We start from the raw sequence: 14,002 nt of genomic DNA on the forward strand, positions 1-14,002 counted from the left end.
GATGGGAATAACACTATGGGGAGTGAGAAGGCTAGCAAGCCCAGGAGTCGTTGAGTGGCGGCCACCATGACTGGTCAAGAGTGCATGCAGCAAGCTAGTCCCAGCTAGTAGGGGTCAGGTAGGGTAGAGATTTGGGCACAGAGCAGTTGTGGGAAGTCACACGAAGGGCTAAAGTTGGTTAGCGCCAAAAGGAGTGCTGCCGTTGATGGGAATAACACTCTGGGGAGTGAGAAGGCTAGCAAACCCAGGAGTCGTGGAGTGGCGGCCACCATGACTGGTCAAGAGTGCATGCAACAAGCTAGTCCCGGCTAGTAGGAGTCAGGTGGGGTAGGGATTTGGACACAGAGCAGTTATAGGAAGTCACGGGGGAAACAAACCTGAGCAGGTCAAGAGGGAGCCACGTCAACCTGAGCAGGTCAAGAGGGAGCCACTTCAACCTGAGCAAGTCAGAGGGAGCCACTTCAACCTGAGCAGGTCAAGAGGGAGCCACGTCAACCTGAGCAGGTCAAGAGGGAGCCACTTCAACTTGAGCAGGTCAAGAGGGAGCCACTTCAACCTGAGCAGGTCAAGAGGGAGCCACTTCAACCTGAGCAGGTCAAGAGGGAGCCACTTCAACCTGAGCAGGTCAAGAGGGAGCCACTTCAACCTGAGCAGGTCAAGAGGGAGCCACGTCAACCTGAGCAGATCAAGAGGGAGCCACGTCAACCTGAGCAGGTCAAGAGGGAGCCACTTCAACCTGAGCAGGTCAAGAGGGAGCCACTTCAACCTGAGCAGGTCAAGAGGGAGCCACGTCAACCTGAGCCGGTCAAGAGGGAGCCACTTCAACCTGAGCAGGTCAAGAGGGAGCCACTTCAACCTGAGCAGGTCAAGAGGGAGCCACGTCAACCTGAGCCGGTCAAGAGGGAGCCACTTAAACCTGAGCAGGCCAAGAGGGAGCCACTTCAACCTGAGCAGGTCAAGAGGGAGCCACTTCAACCTGAGCAGATCAAGAGGGAGCCACTTCAACCTGAGCAGGTCAAGAGGGAGCCACGTCAACCTGAGCAGATCAAGAGGGAACCACTTCAACCTGAGCAGGTCAAGAGGGAGCCAAGTCAACCTAAGCAGATCAAGAGGCAGCCACGTCAACCTGAGCAGGTCAAGAGGGAGCCACGTCGTCGTCACTCTGAGAACTGGAGGTGAGTTGAAGAATGGCAAGGCAACTAGGACGAGGGTAGATCACCCCCAGCCCGGTGAAAAGAACTCCATGGTTCAGGCGGACGAGGGATACAGGTCGCAGATGCCGGAATGGCACATCTGGAGAAGCCGCGAATGCCAGGAAGGCAAGAGAGGGCGCAAGATGGCGGTGTAGGGTGCGGTGGAGGTGTGAGGCGCATTGTGGAGGCAACAGTTCCAGATGTGGATTAGATGTGTTGTCTGAAGCTTAAAGCTCTCCTCCTGAAACGATGTTATCAACTACGATTAATATTAAACATGTCCTGAATGCCTACATACACTCACATGCACATACATAGAGACAGACAGACAGACAGACAAACAGACAGACAGAACGAGAGAGATGCACACATATGTACACACCAGAGGAGGCTGGTGGAAGGAGCTGTTGGAGTATGGGCTCATTGTAATGGCTGGAATGAAATTAATGGAATGTAGTCAAACATGTGGTTTCCATATGGTTGATGTGTTTGATACTATTGCATTAATTCCATTCCAGTCTTTAGAATGAGCCCGTTCTCCTATAGCTCCTCCCACCAGCTTCTTCTGGTACACACACACAAGCACGCACACATTCACACACAGTTGTATTAAGATGGCTGGATGTCCTTTGGGTGGTGGACTATTCTTGATACACATGGGAAACTGTTGAGCGTGAAAAACCCAACAGTGTTACAGTTCTTGATACAAACCGGGTCGCCTGGCACCCACTATCATACCCCGTTCAAAGGCATTTTTGTCTTTCCCATTCACTCTCAATCCATGTCTCAATTGTCTCAAGGCTTAAAAATCCTTCTTGAACCTGTCTCCTCCCCTTCATCTACACTGATTGAAGTGGATTTAACAAGTGACATCAATAAGGGATCATAACTTTAACCTGGACTCACCCGGTAAGACTACGTTAGACTATGTCACTTCTGTGTTGTCTCCGTACTGCTCTACTCTTTGTTGCTACTTGGCTACCTGCCAAACCTTTGAACTATTTAATCAAACTCTGTATTTAACCAATTTACCAATGTCTTAGTTTTGTCCTCACACAACTTTTTTAATTGACATTTTTCACCCCGGATGCTATATTTGGACATAGAGCTGCAGGACCTCCTCCGGCCAAAAAAATACAGGAGAACCATTGCCTTATGGTGAGCATAGCCAAGTTTCAAGCTCGGCTTCAGAGGCAGTCGTTTGGCAAGGGCAATTTAAGTGTAGGAAATCACTGATCATAACCTTGATATGATTGGCCTGACTGAAACATGGCTCAAGCCTGATTAACTTACTGTATTAGATGAGGCCACTCCTCCTGGTTAAACTAGTGACCATACCCCCTGCTAATCCGGCAAAGTTGGAGGTGTTGCTAACATTTACAACAGCAAATTTCAATTTACAAAACAAATTACTGCACTGTCTTCTTTTGAGCCTCTAGTCATGAAATCTGTGCAGCCCACTCAATCACGTTGTACTACTGTTTACAGGCCCCCTGTGGCGTATACAGCGTTCCTCACTGAGTTCCCTGAATTCCTATCGGTCCTTGTAGTCATGGCAGATAATATTCAAAGTTTTCTTGACTTCAATATTCGCATGGAAAGTCCAAAAGGCTTTTGGAGCCATCATCGACTCAGTGGATTTTGTCCAACATGTCCAGACCTACGCATTGCACGAGTCATACCCTGGATCTAGTTTTGCCCCGTGGAATGAATATTGTGGATCTAAATGTTTTTTTCCTCATAATCCTGGACTATCGGACCACAATCTTATTATGCTTGCTACTGAAAAGGCAGCAACTCACTGCCTTCCTAAAGACAAATAATGTGCATGTATAAGAAACGCTCCAGCCTGGTTTTATACCCCATCATAGTACTGAGACTGCACTTGTGAAGGTGGTGCAGACCAAGGCTCTGCATCCGTCCTCATGCTCATATTTGACACCATTGATCATCACATTCTTTTGGAGCGATTGAAACCCTAATTGATTTACACAGACAAGTTCTTGCCTGGTTTAGATCTTATCTGTCGGAAAGATATCAGTTTGTCTCTGTGGATGTTTCGTTTCAGGACCACTATTGTTTTCACTATATATTCTACCTCTTGGTGATGTTATTCGGAAACACAATGTCAACTTTCACTGCTATGCGGACGAAACATATTTCGATGAAACATGGTGAAGCCCCAAAATTGCCTCGCCTGGAAGCCTGTGTTTCAGGCATAAGGAAGTGGATGGCGGCAAATGTTTTAATTTTAAACTCGGACTAAACAGAGACGCTAGTTCTAGGTCCAAAGAAACAAAGATATCTGCTGTTTGATCTGCTGAGATCTTGATGGTTGTACAGTCATCTCAAATAAAACTGTGAAGGACCTTAGCGTTACTCAGGACCCTGAACTCTTTTTTGATGAACATATCAAGAATATTTCAAGGGCAGCTTTTTTTCATCTTCGTAACATTGCAAAAATCAGAAACATTTTGTCCAAAAATTATGCAGAAAAGCTCATCCGTGCTTTTGTCACTTCTAGATTAAACTACTGCAGTGCTCTACTCTCCGGCTACCTGGATAAAGCACTAAATAATGTTCGGTTTGTGCTAAATTCGACTGCTAGAATCTTGACTAGATCCCCAGAATGTGATCATATTACTCCAGTGTTAGCCTCTCTACACTGGCTTCCTATAAAGGCTAGGGCTGATTTCAAGGTTTTACTGCTAACCTACAAAGCATTACATGGGCTTGCTCCTACCTATCTCTCCGATTTGGTCCTGCCTGTACATACCTGCACGTACGCTACTTATTGTCCCTAGAATTTCTTAACAAACAGCTGGAGGAAGGGCTTTCTCCTATAGACCTCAATTTCTATGGAAAGGTTTGCCTATCCATGTGAGAGACGCAGACTTGGTCTCGATCTTTAAGTCCTTACGGGTGCATCATGTTGCGCCAGGCTTATTTTGCAAAAATTGACTTGAGTGGGTTGAGTCATTGAAGTGATCTTCCTCTTGCTGGTCTTGCGCCCCCTTGGGCTCATGTGGTGGAGAAAATTTTTGTGGGCTATACTTAGCCTTGTCTCAGGGTAGTTAAGTTTGTGGTGTGTTGATATCCCTCTAGTGGTGTGTGGGCTGTGCTTTGTGGGGGTTATATCCTGCCTGGTTGGCCCTGTCTGGGGGTATTGTTGGACAGGTCCACAGTGTCCCCCCCACCTTTGAATGCTCGGCTATGAAAAGCCAGCTGACATTTACTCCTGGGCCTCCCGGGTGGCGCAGTGGTTAAGGGTGCTGTACTGTGCCATCAGAGTCCCTGGGTTCGCGCCCAGGCTCTGTCGTAACCGGCCGCGACCGGGAGGTCCGTGGGGCGATGCACAATTGGCCTAGCGTCGTCCGGGTTAGGGAGGGATTGGTCGGTAGGGATCTCCTTGTCTCATCGCGCACCAGCGACTCCTGTGGCGGGCCGGGCGCAGTGCGCGCTAGCCAAGGTTGCCAGGTGCACGGTATAGCCTCCGACACATTGGTGCGGCAGGCTTCCGGGTTGGATGCGCGCTGTGTTAAGAAGCAGTACGGCTGTTTGGGTTGTGTATCGGAGGACGCATGACATTCAGCCTTCGTCTCTCCCGAGCCCGTACGGGAGTTGTAGCAATGAGACAAGATAGTAGCTACTACAACAATTGGATACCACGAAATTGGGGAGAAAAAGGGGTAAAAATTCAACAACAAAAAAATAAAAATAAATAGACATTTACTCCTGAGGTGCTGACCTGTTGCAGCAGTGTGATTATCTATGAACGTTTGAACATCTTGAAGAACAATCTGACCTTAATGGCCATGTACTCTTATAATCTCCACCCGACATAGCCAGAAGAGGGCTAGCTACTACTCAGAGCCTGGAAACTAGGTTTCTTCCTAGGTTCCTGCCTTTTCTAGGGAGTTATTCCTAGCCACCGTGCTTCTACAACCTCATTGCTTGCTGTTTGGAGTTTTAGGCTGGGTTTCTGTATAAGCACTTTGTGACATCTGTTGATGTAAAAAGGACTTTATAAATACATTTGATTTGATTTTTGTTTTGATGTCATGGAAAGAGCAGGTTTTCTTAATGTTTTGAACACTCACTGTAAATCAATCATTTTAAAACTCTTTGATTGTGGTAAACTATGAAGCAGTTTAGGACTAAGGGATGGATTTGTTTCAACATCACTAATCCCCTCCTCTCTCTCTCTCTTTCTTTCTCTCTCTCTTTCTCTCTCTCTCTCTCTCTCTCTCTCTCTCTCTCTCTCTCTGCAGGTCTATGATTCCTTCTCCCTCAGGGCAGACAGTCTAATGGGGGAGTTCAAGGTGACATAGACATTTAAATATCCTTACATCCTAATTTACAAAAAAGTGCATTTCATTTAGTTATTTACAGGGCAATATATCAATTACATCCAATCTATTATGTTTGCCTTTCGTAACAATGACAGAAACCATTATACACACATAAATCACAGGAATCCTTTGTTCAAATATGGTATGGCTACAATGCACACTACTACAATGTATTTATACAGTATTGAATATATTACTGTAATCATCCTTCCAGGCAATAACCTCAATATCCATATTTGTTTGATATTTAATTGAGTTTTCAATTTGTATTTTTATTGAAATAAAATAAATAAAAGTAAAATGGTTGAAATCTGGTTAAAATCAGTTGTGTGGTGTATCTGTAACCAGACTTTATTTTAATTTTAACAGTTGGATGTTGGGTACATATATGACGAACCTGGTAAGTTCCTCTTTACAGAAGAGTGACACGGGAAACAGAGTATTATATTAACCTTCAATTATCTTCAAAGACATCCTTTGTGTGTGTCTGTGTCTGGAATGTGTATATTCTTATGGTCAACAGCCCACGCCATAATGAGGAAGTGGCTTCTCCTGAGTGACCCTGGGGACTCTAGCTCGGGGGCCAAAGGTTACCTGAAGGTCAGCCTGGTCATCGTGGGGACAGGAGACGAGCCACCGGTACGACTGCTGTGTCACTATGCTATGTCACCTCACACCTCACCTGTCTTTCTCTACATTCTCTACCATTGTACTTAATGTAACATTGATTATATCGTTTTTAAACTCAGCAAAAAAAGAAATGTCCTCTCACTGTCAACTGTGTTTATTTTCAGCAAACTTAACGTGTACATATTTGTATGGACTTAACAAGATTCAACAACTGAGACATAAACTGAACAAGTTCCACAGACATGTGACTAACAGAAATGTAATAATGTGTCCCTGAACAAAGGGGGGGGGGGGGGGGTCAAAATCAAAAGTAACAGTCAGTATCTGGTGTGGCCACCAGCTGCATTAAGTACTGCAGTGCATCTCCTCCTCATGGACTGCACCAGATTTGCCCGTTCTTGCTGTGAGATGTTACCCCACTCTTCCATTAAGAGACCTGCAAGTTCCCAGACATTTCTGGGGGCAATGGCCCTAGCCCTCACCCTCTGATCCAAACAGTTTCCAGACATGCTCAATGGGATTGAGATCCAAGCTCTTCGCTGGCCATGGCAGAAACTGACATTCCTGTCTTGCAGGAAATCACGCACAGAACGCTGGGGGGTCATGTCAGGATGAGCCTGTGGGAAGGGTACCACGTGAGGGAGGAGGATGTCTTCCCTGTAACGCACAGCATTGAGATTGCCTGCAATGACAACAAGCTCAGTCCGATGATGCTGTGACACACTGCCCCAGACCATGACGGACCCTCCACCTTCAAATCGATCCCGCTCCAGAGTACAGGCCTCGATGTAACGCTCAGTCCTTCGACGATAAACGCGAATCCGACCATCATCCCTGGTGAGACAAAACCACGACTCGTCAGTGAAGAGCACTTTTTGCCAGTCCTGTCTGGTCTAGCGACGGTGGGTTTGTGCCCATTGGTGACGTTGTTGCCGGGGATGTCTGGTGAGGACCTGCCTTACAACAGGCCTACAAGCCCTCAGTCCAGCCTCTCTCAGCCTATTGCGGACAGTCTGAGCACTGATGGAGGAATTGTGCGTTCCTGGTGTAACTCGGACAGTTGTTGTTGCCATCCTGTACCTGTCCCGCAGGTGTGATGTTCGGATGTACCGATCCTGTGCAGGTGTTGTTACACGTGGTCTGCCACTGCGAGGACGATCAGCTGTCTCCCTGTAGCGCTGTCTCCCTGTAGCGCTGTCTTAGGCGTCTCACAGTATGGACATTGCAATTTATTGCCCTGGCCACATCTGCAGTCCTCATGCCTCCTTGCAGCATGCCTAAGGCACATTCACGCAGATGAGCAGGGACCATGGGCATCCTTCTTTTTGTGTTTTTCAGAGTCAGTAGAAAGGCCTCTTTGGTGTCCTAAGTTTTCATAACTGTGATTTTAATTGCCTACCGTCTGTAAGCTGTTAGTGTCTTAACGACTGTTCCACAGCATGTTGTTAATTGTTTATGGTTCATTGAACACTCATGGGGAACAGTGTTTAAACCCTTTACAATGAATATCTATGAAGTTATTTTGATTTTTATGAATTATCTTTGAAAGACAGGGTCCTGAAAAAGGGTTGAGTTTAGTAGAATGTGCATACAATATCAGTATGTTATACAACTACATAGAACACACCATATTTCATCAAGGCTCTCCTCTCCTCTCCTCTCCTCTCCTCTCCTCTCCTCTCCTCTCCCTCCTCTCCTGTGTGTTCAGACTGAGAAGAGAGAGCGGAACGAGGAGCAAGATGACATAGAGAGTAATCTGTTGGTGCCGGCTGGGGTAACACTCAGATTGGTCACCCTCAACCTGAAGGTGTACCGTGCAGAGGACATGCCTCAGAGTACGTGTATATTCCTTCTTTCTCCATCTTCCACCCTTCTTCCTCCCTCAGCAGAAAAGTATAATTTAGTCCAGTCCAAAAACAGCCCCTTTCCTTATCCCAAAACCTCTTGTTTCTTCCACCTACCACTTTCCCCTTACCCCCTACCCCATTGGGAATATATTTTTCTAGGTAAAGGAAACGTGTAAGCAATATGGCAGAAGTTAGTTTGAACAGCCAACACCATATTGATTGCACGTATCTGCAAACACCAAGTGATTAATCCAACATTGTTATCAGTGGGCCTACTCTTTCAAAACGTTGATTTAACATCTGTTATTTTTCATGTTGGTGTATGTTAATATCCATTCATTCCACCTTACAGTGGATGATGCGTTTGTACAGACTGTGAAACAAGTATTTGGAGGGGAAGGCGATAAGAAAAACTTAGTTGATCCATTTCTGGAGGTCAGCTTCGCTGGCAAGAAGGTAAAGCTAACACTTAGAACTCCTAGAATGCAAGAGAAAGACAAAATGCAAGTCATTAGGCAAATATTTTCAGATCTTTGGTTTGATGTTTCTTAATGATGACATTGTTTTGGTTTCAGCTGTGCACCAAAATCGTCGAGAAAAATGCCAATCCTGAGTGGAACCAGCTGATCAACCTTCAGGTCAAGGTGTGAACTAGCTCTCTCGTATTACATGTAGTAACACAAATGGATGAAATGAAGGGAAGCCAGACAAACACAGCATGCTCTCATTTCCCTCTTTAGTTCCCATCCATGTGTGAAAGCATCAAGTTGACTGTATTTGACTGGTAAGACTTTTTCAAACAAGTGTTATAACGGTTTACTGTTTATTACACTATCCACATTCATGTATACCGTCACTTTTAAATGCTGCTACTTTGAGTTAAAACATGGATACCGTAGGAGCGTTTATTAACAACGTATTGCACTATTGCACACACAGGGATCGTCTGACCAGGAATGATGTGATAGGAACCACATTTCTAAACCTGACCAAAATAGCCTCATCTGGTGGTGAGATTGAAGGTATGGTATCGCTCTTTCTCACTCTCACACTCTTTGTGTGTGTGTGTGTGTGTGTGTGTGAGTGTGTGTTCCCTGTCTCATCCACATTGCATCTGTTCCTTCAAACAGATACACCTGCAGAAAATTGCACCAATCTGTCATCTGAAGGTAAAGAACCATCATCTTTTTGTATGAGGCCTCCCTATAGGGTGGCAGGTAGCCTAGCGGTTAGAGTCTTGGGCCGGAAACCGAAAGGTCCCTTGTTGAATACCCGAGCCGACCATGTGCCATTGCGCAAGGCACGTAATCCTAATTTGCTCCAGGGGTGCCTTACTACTATGGCTGACCCTATAAAACAACACATTTCACTGCACCTCTCTGGTGTGTGACAATCAGACATTTTATTTTTATTGCTTTTGTCAAACAGGGGCAGCATTTGCAAATACTAAAGTTTGACTACAGATGTAGCATAGGCACCAGACCACGTTGTATTACCATGTTTAAAAAAACACACAAAAAACAGGGGGAAATAATAGAAAAACAGCTACCCTCTCCAGACCATCAGATTGTTAAATAGTCACCCCTAGCCGGCCTCTGCCCAGTAGCCTGCCCTGTACTTAGTTACTGTTTCTAGCCCGGCTACCACCCTGTACTCTAGCCTGCACCTTAGAGACTGCTGGCCTACTGTATGTACTTAGTCACTGTTTCTAGCCCGGCTACCACCCTGTACTCTAGCCTGCACCTTAGAGACCACCTTAGAGACCGCTGGCCTACTGTATGTACATAGTCATTGAACCATTCAACCACACTGCACACTGCCCTAACCCATCTGGACAAGAGGAATACCTATGTGAGAATGCTGTTCATCGACTACAGCTCGGCATTCAACACCATAGTACCCTCCAAGCTCGTCATCAAGCTCGAGACCCTGGGTCTCGACCCCGCCCTGTGCAACTGGGTACTGGACTTCCTGACGGGCCGCCCCCAGGTGGTGAGGGTAGGCAACAACATCTCCTCCCCGCTGATCCTCAACACTGGGGCCCCACAAGGGTGCGTTCTGAGCCCTCTCCTGTACTCCCTGTTCACCCACGACTGCGTGGCCACGCACGCCTCCAACTCAATCATCAAGTTTGCGGACGACACAACAGTGGTAGGCTTGATTACCAACAACGACGAGACGGCCTACAGGGAGGAGGTGAGGGCCCTCGGAGTGTGGTGTCAGGAAAATAACCTCACACTCAACGTCAACAAAACTAAGGAGATGATTGTGGACTTCAGGAAACAGCAGAGGGAACACCCCCCTATCCACATCGATGGAACAGTAGTGGAGAGGGTAGCAAGTTTTAAGTTCCTCGGCATACACATCACAGACAAACTGAATTGGTCCACTCACACAGACAGCATTGTGAAGAAGGCACAGCAGCGCCTCTTCAACCTCAGGAGGCTGAAGAAATTCGGCTTGTCACCAAAAGCACTCACAAACTTCTACAGATGCACAATCGAGAGCATCCTGGCGGGCTGTATCACCGCCTGGTATGGCAACTGCACCGCCCTCAACCGTAAGGCTCTCCAGAGGGTAGTGAGGTCTGCACAACGCATCACCGGGGGCAAACTACCTGCCCTCCAGGACACCTACACCACCCGATGTCACAGGAAGGCCATAAAGATCATCAAGGACATCAACCACCCGAGCCACTGCCTGTTCACCCCGCTATCATCCAGAAGGCGAGGTCAGTACAGGTGCATCAAAGCTGGGACCGAGAGACTGAAAAACAGCTTCTATCTCAAGGCCATCAGACTGTTAAACAGCCACCACTAACACTGAGTGGCGCCTGCCAACACACTGACACTGACTCAACTCCAGCCACTTTAATAATGGGAATTGATGGGAAATGATGTAAATATATCACTAGCCACTTTAAACAATGCTACCTTATATAATGTTACTTACCCTACATTATTCATCTCATATGCATACGTATATACTGTACTCTATATCATCGACTGTATCCTTATGTAATACATGTATCACTAGCCACTTTAAACTATGCCACTTTGTTTACATACTCATCTCATTTGTACATACTGTACTCGATACCATCTACTGTATCTTGCCTATGCTGCTCTGTACCATCACTCATTCATATATCCTTATGTACATATTCTTTATCCCCTTAAACTGTGTACAAGACAGTCGTTTTGGAATTGTTAGTTAGATTACTTGTTATTACTGCATTGTCGGAACTAGAAGCACAAGCATTTCACTACACTCGCATTAACATCTGCTAACCATGTGTATGTGACAAATAAAATTTGATTTGATTTGATTTGACACAGGTCACTTGAACACTGTCTTACCCACTTCATATGTATATACTGTATTCTAGTCAAGGCTCATCCTGTATAACTACTGCTGTACACACGTTGTCTATTCATATACTGTCCATACCGTCTATACACACCATTATATACATACATACAGTATATACAGTATATTTCTATTCCAAACTCATTCTGATATTTCTACGTTTCTTTCTTTAAACTGTTTTGTATTTGTCTGTATTGTTTTGTATTGTTAGATATTACTGTACTGTCGGAGCTTGAAACATAAGCATTTCACTACTTCTTCGATAACCTCTGCAAAATATGTACACACGACCAATAACATTTGATTTGTTTTGTTGAGTCTCGTCGTTTGAGTCTCGCCGCCAGGCCACAATTACACTGTCCTTGGCAATGGAGTAAACATGACATGAATTCAAACCATTTCACAAAGAGAACCTGCCTTTTTATTTCAGTGAGCAGTGGGGAGGCGGAGGTGGGTTTCCTCCCAGCGTTTGGGCCTTGCTACCTAAACCTGTACGGCAGTCCCAGGGAGTTCACTGGCCTCCCAGACCCGTACGAGGAACTCAACTCTGGCAAGGTAAGACCATCCCTGGGGTTGAGGACAAGTGCTTCAGCTCTGGCAGGATGTTTTGTTATTTCTTATTGTAAATATTTGCGTATCTCACATGCACATCTCTCTCACAGGAACATGTAATTATTAAGATTCAGAATTTAAATTGTTGTAGAAAATTTTCTCTTGTAGTCAAGAAAACTTTGAAGCATTCCCCCGGGGTTTATTCAATAGTAACATGTGCAGGGGAGACATTTTCTGGACGTAGCCAGCATTGCTCTCTCTTAGACAAAAATACATTTTAGCTTATATAGGCAAGGAACATCTGGTTTAGATCAGTATTGTCACGTTCTGACCTCTATTTCTGTTGTTTTGTATTTATTTAGTATGGTCAGGGCGTGAGTTGGGTGGGCAGTCTATGTTTGTTTTTCTATGTTTTGGGGCATTTCTATGTTTTCGGCCTAGTATGGTTCTCAATCAGAGGCAGGTGTCATTAGTTGTCTCTGATTGAGAATCATACTTAGGTAGCCTGGGTTTCACTGTGTGTTTGTGGGTGATTGTTCCTGTCCTTGTTGTCACAGGATAGGCTGTATAGGTTTTTCCACGTTCCGTTTGTTGTTTTGTAGAGTTAAGTTATTTCATGTATCGTTGATTTTCCATTAAAGAAACATGAGTAACCACCACGCTGCTTTTTGGTCCGCTTCTCCGTCTACAGACGAACGCCGTTACAAGTATTCTATTTTCTGCTGAGTTTCTTGGCAAACTTATATATTCTATAAAACATAAAAACATACAGGTATCCACCCCTCTTCAATGTATAGCACGTGGGATTGCCACGTTTCATACTCCCCTTCCTCAAATCCAGATTGTCTGGTTCTAGTTCAACTTGTATAATAGCTTTAAAGCACAAGTTGTCTAACACAATTGTCATTAAGCTGAATTTTCCTTCTCAATTTTCTTTCTCAAGTAATTTCCTGTGTTGATAAGAACATCTTGTGTAGCAACACAATTACAGTATCACTGTGTTGTTTTGTCTGTCTGTCTGTCTACCAACCAGGGTGAAGGGGTGGCCTACAGGGGCAGAGTCCTCATCGAGCTCTCCACTCAACTGGATGGCAAAGCTGACAGGAAGCTGGACAACATCTCCAGTGATGACATCCTGATGGCCCAGGTACACAGAGAGGGTGGGACCCTGTCATAGCTGGGATATTGTTGCTTCGTGTATTAATAAAGGTCTGAAACAGGGATGGTGTCAATTCCAATTGAAGGCAGTCAAATCAAGAAGTAATTTGAAATTCCAGTTCAATCATTTCAAAAAGGGCATATATTTTCCATGACTTCTCAAAAAACTGTAAGGTAGAAGCTATTTACTTCAAAAGTAATTCAAATTACTTCCGGAATTGACTTCCTTCAATTCGAATTGACCCCAACCCTGGTACGAAACTTGCAAAACATAGAGAAGAACTGATGAGAAATGGATACAGAGAAAGCTAGAAGGGAAAAGTTTACCCTCCATCCAGATTTCTTGTGTGTAAACCAGTGTTTCCAAATCCAATTTTGTTTTAGTCCCGCAATAACACACCTTTAATGAATGTACAATGGAATAAAGCACCCCTGACCTCTTGTTTGTGCTTTCAGAAGTACCAGCGGAGAAGGAAGTTCTCGCTGTGTGCTGTGTTCCACAGCTCCTGCATGCTCCAGGAGCCCGGTGAGCCAATCCAGTTCGAGGTCAGCATTGGCAACTACGGCAATAAGCTGGACTCCACCTGCATGCCACTGGCATCCACAACCCAATACAGCTGTGCTGTGTTTGACGGTGAGAAAACCTAGACTACACACCAGTGTTCTTCAGTCCTGATAGGTACCCTCCTAGCTATTGTGTGCTAGCTATTGTTCCAGCCCAGCGCCAACACATTAGACCTTGATTAGACCTGATATCTGAATGTTTACAAAATAAAGCTTTTTTTAGCACTCCGAGAGCATGTGTTTGTTTATCTATTAATTCTAAAGGCACAAGGCAGACCAACTATACACAGTCATGCATATGAAAACAGGAAAACATACAGTGCCTTCGGAAGGTATT

General features: G+C 45.2%; 1 pseudogene; it reads left to right on the forward strand.

Annotated features, from left to right (window-relative positions):
* Positions 1 to 14,002, forward strand: part of LOC139421232 (myoferlin-like) — a 57,575-nt pseudogene that overhangs the window by 11,960 nt on the left and 31,613 nt on the right.

The sequence above is a fragment of the Oncorhynchus clarkii genome, chromosome 12 (genome assembly GCF_045791955.1).
Source record: "Oncorhynchus clarkii lewisi isolate Uvic-CL-2024 chromosome 12, UVic_Ocla_1.0, whole genome shotgun sequence".
NCBI classification, from domain to species: Eukaryota; Metazoa; Chordata; class Actinopteri; order Salmoniformes; family Salmonidae; genus Oncorhynchus; species Oncorhynchus clarkii.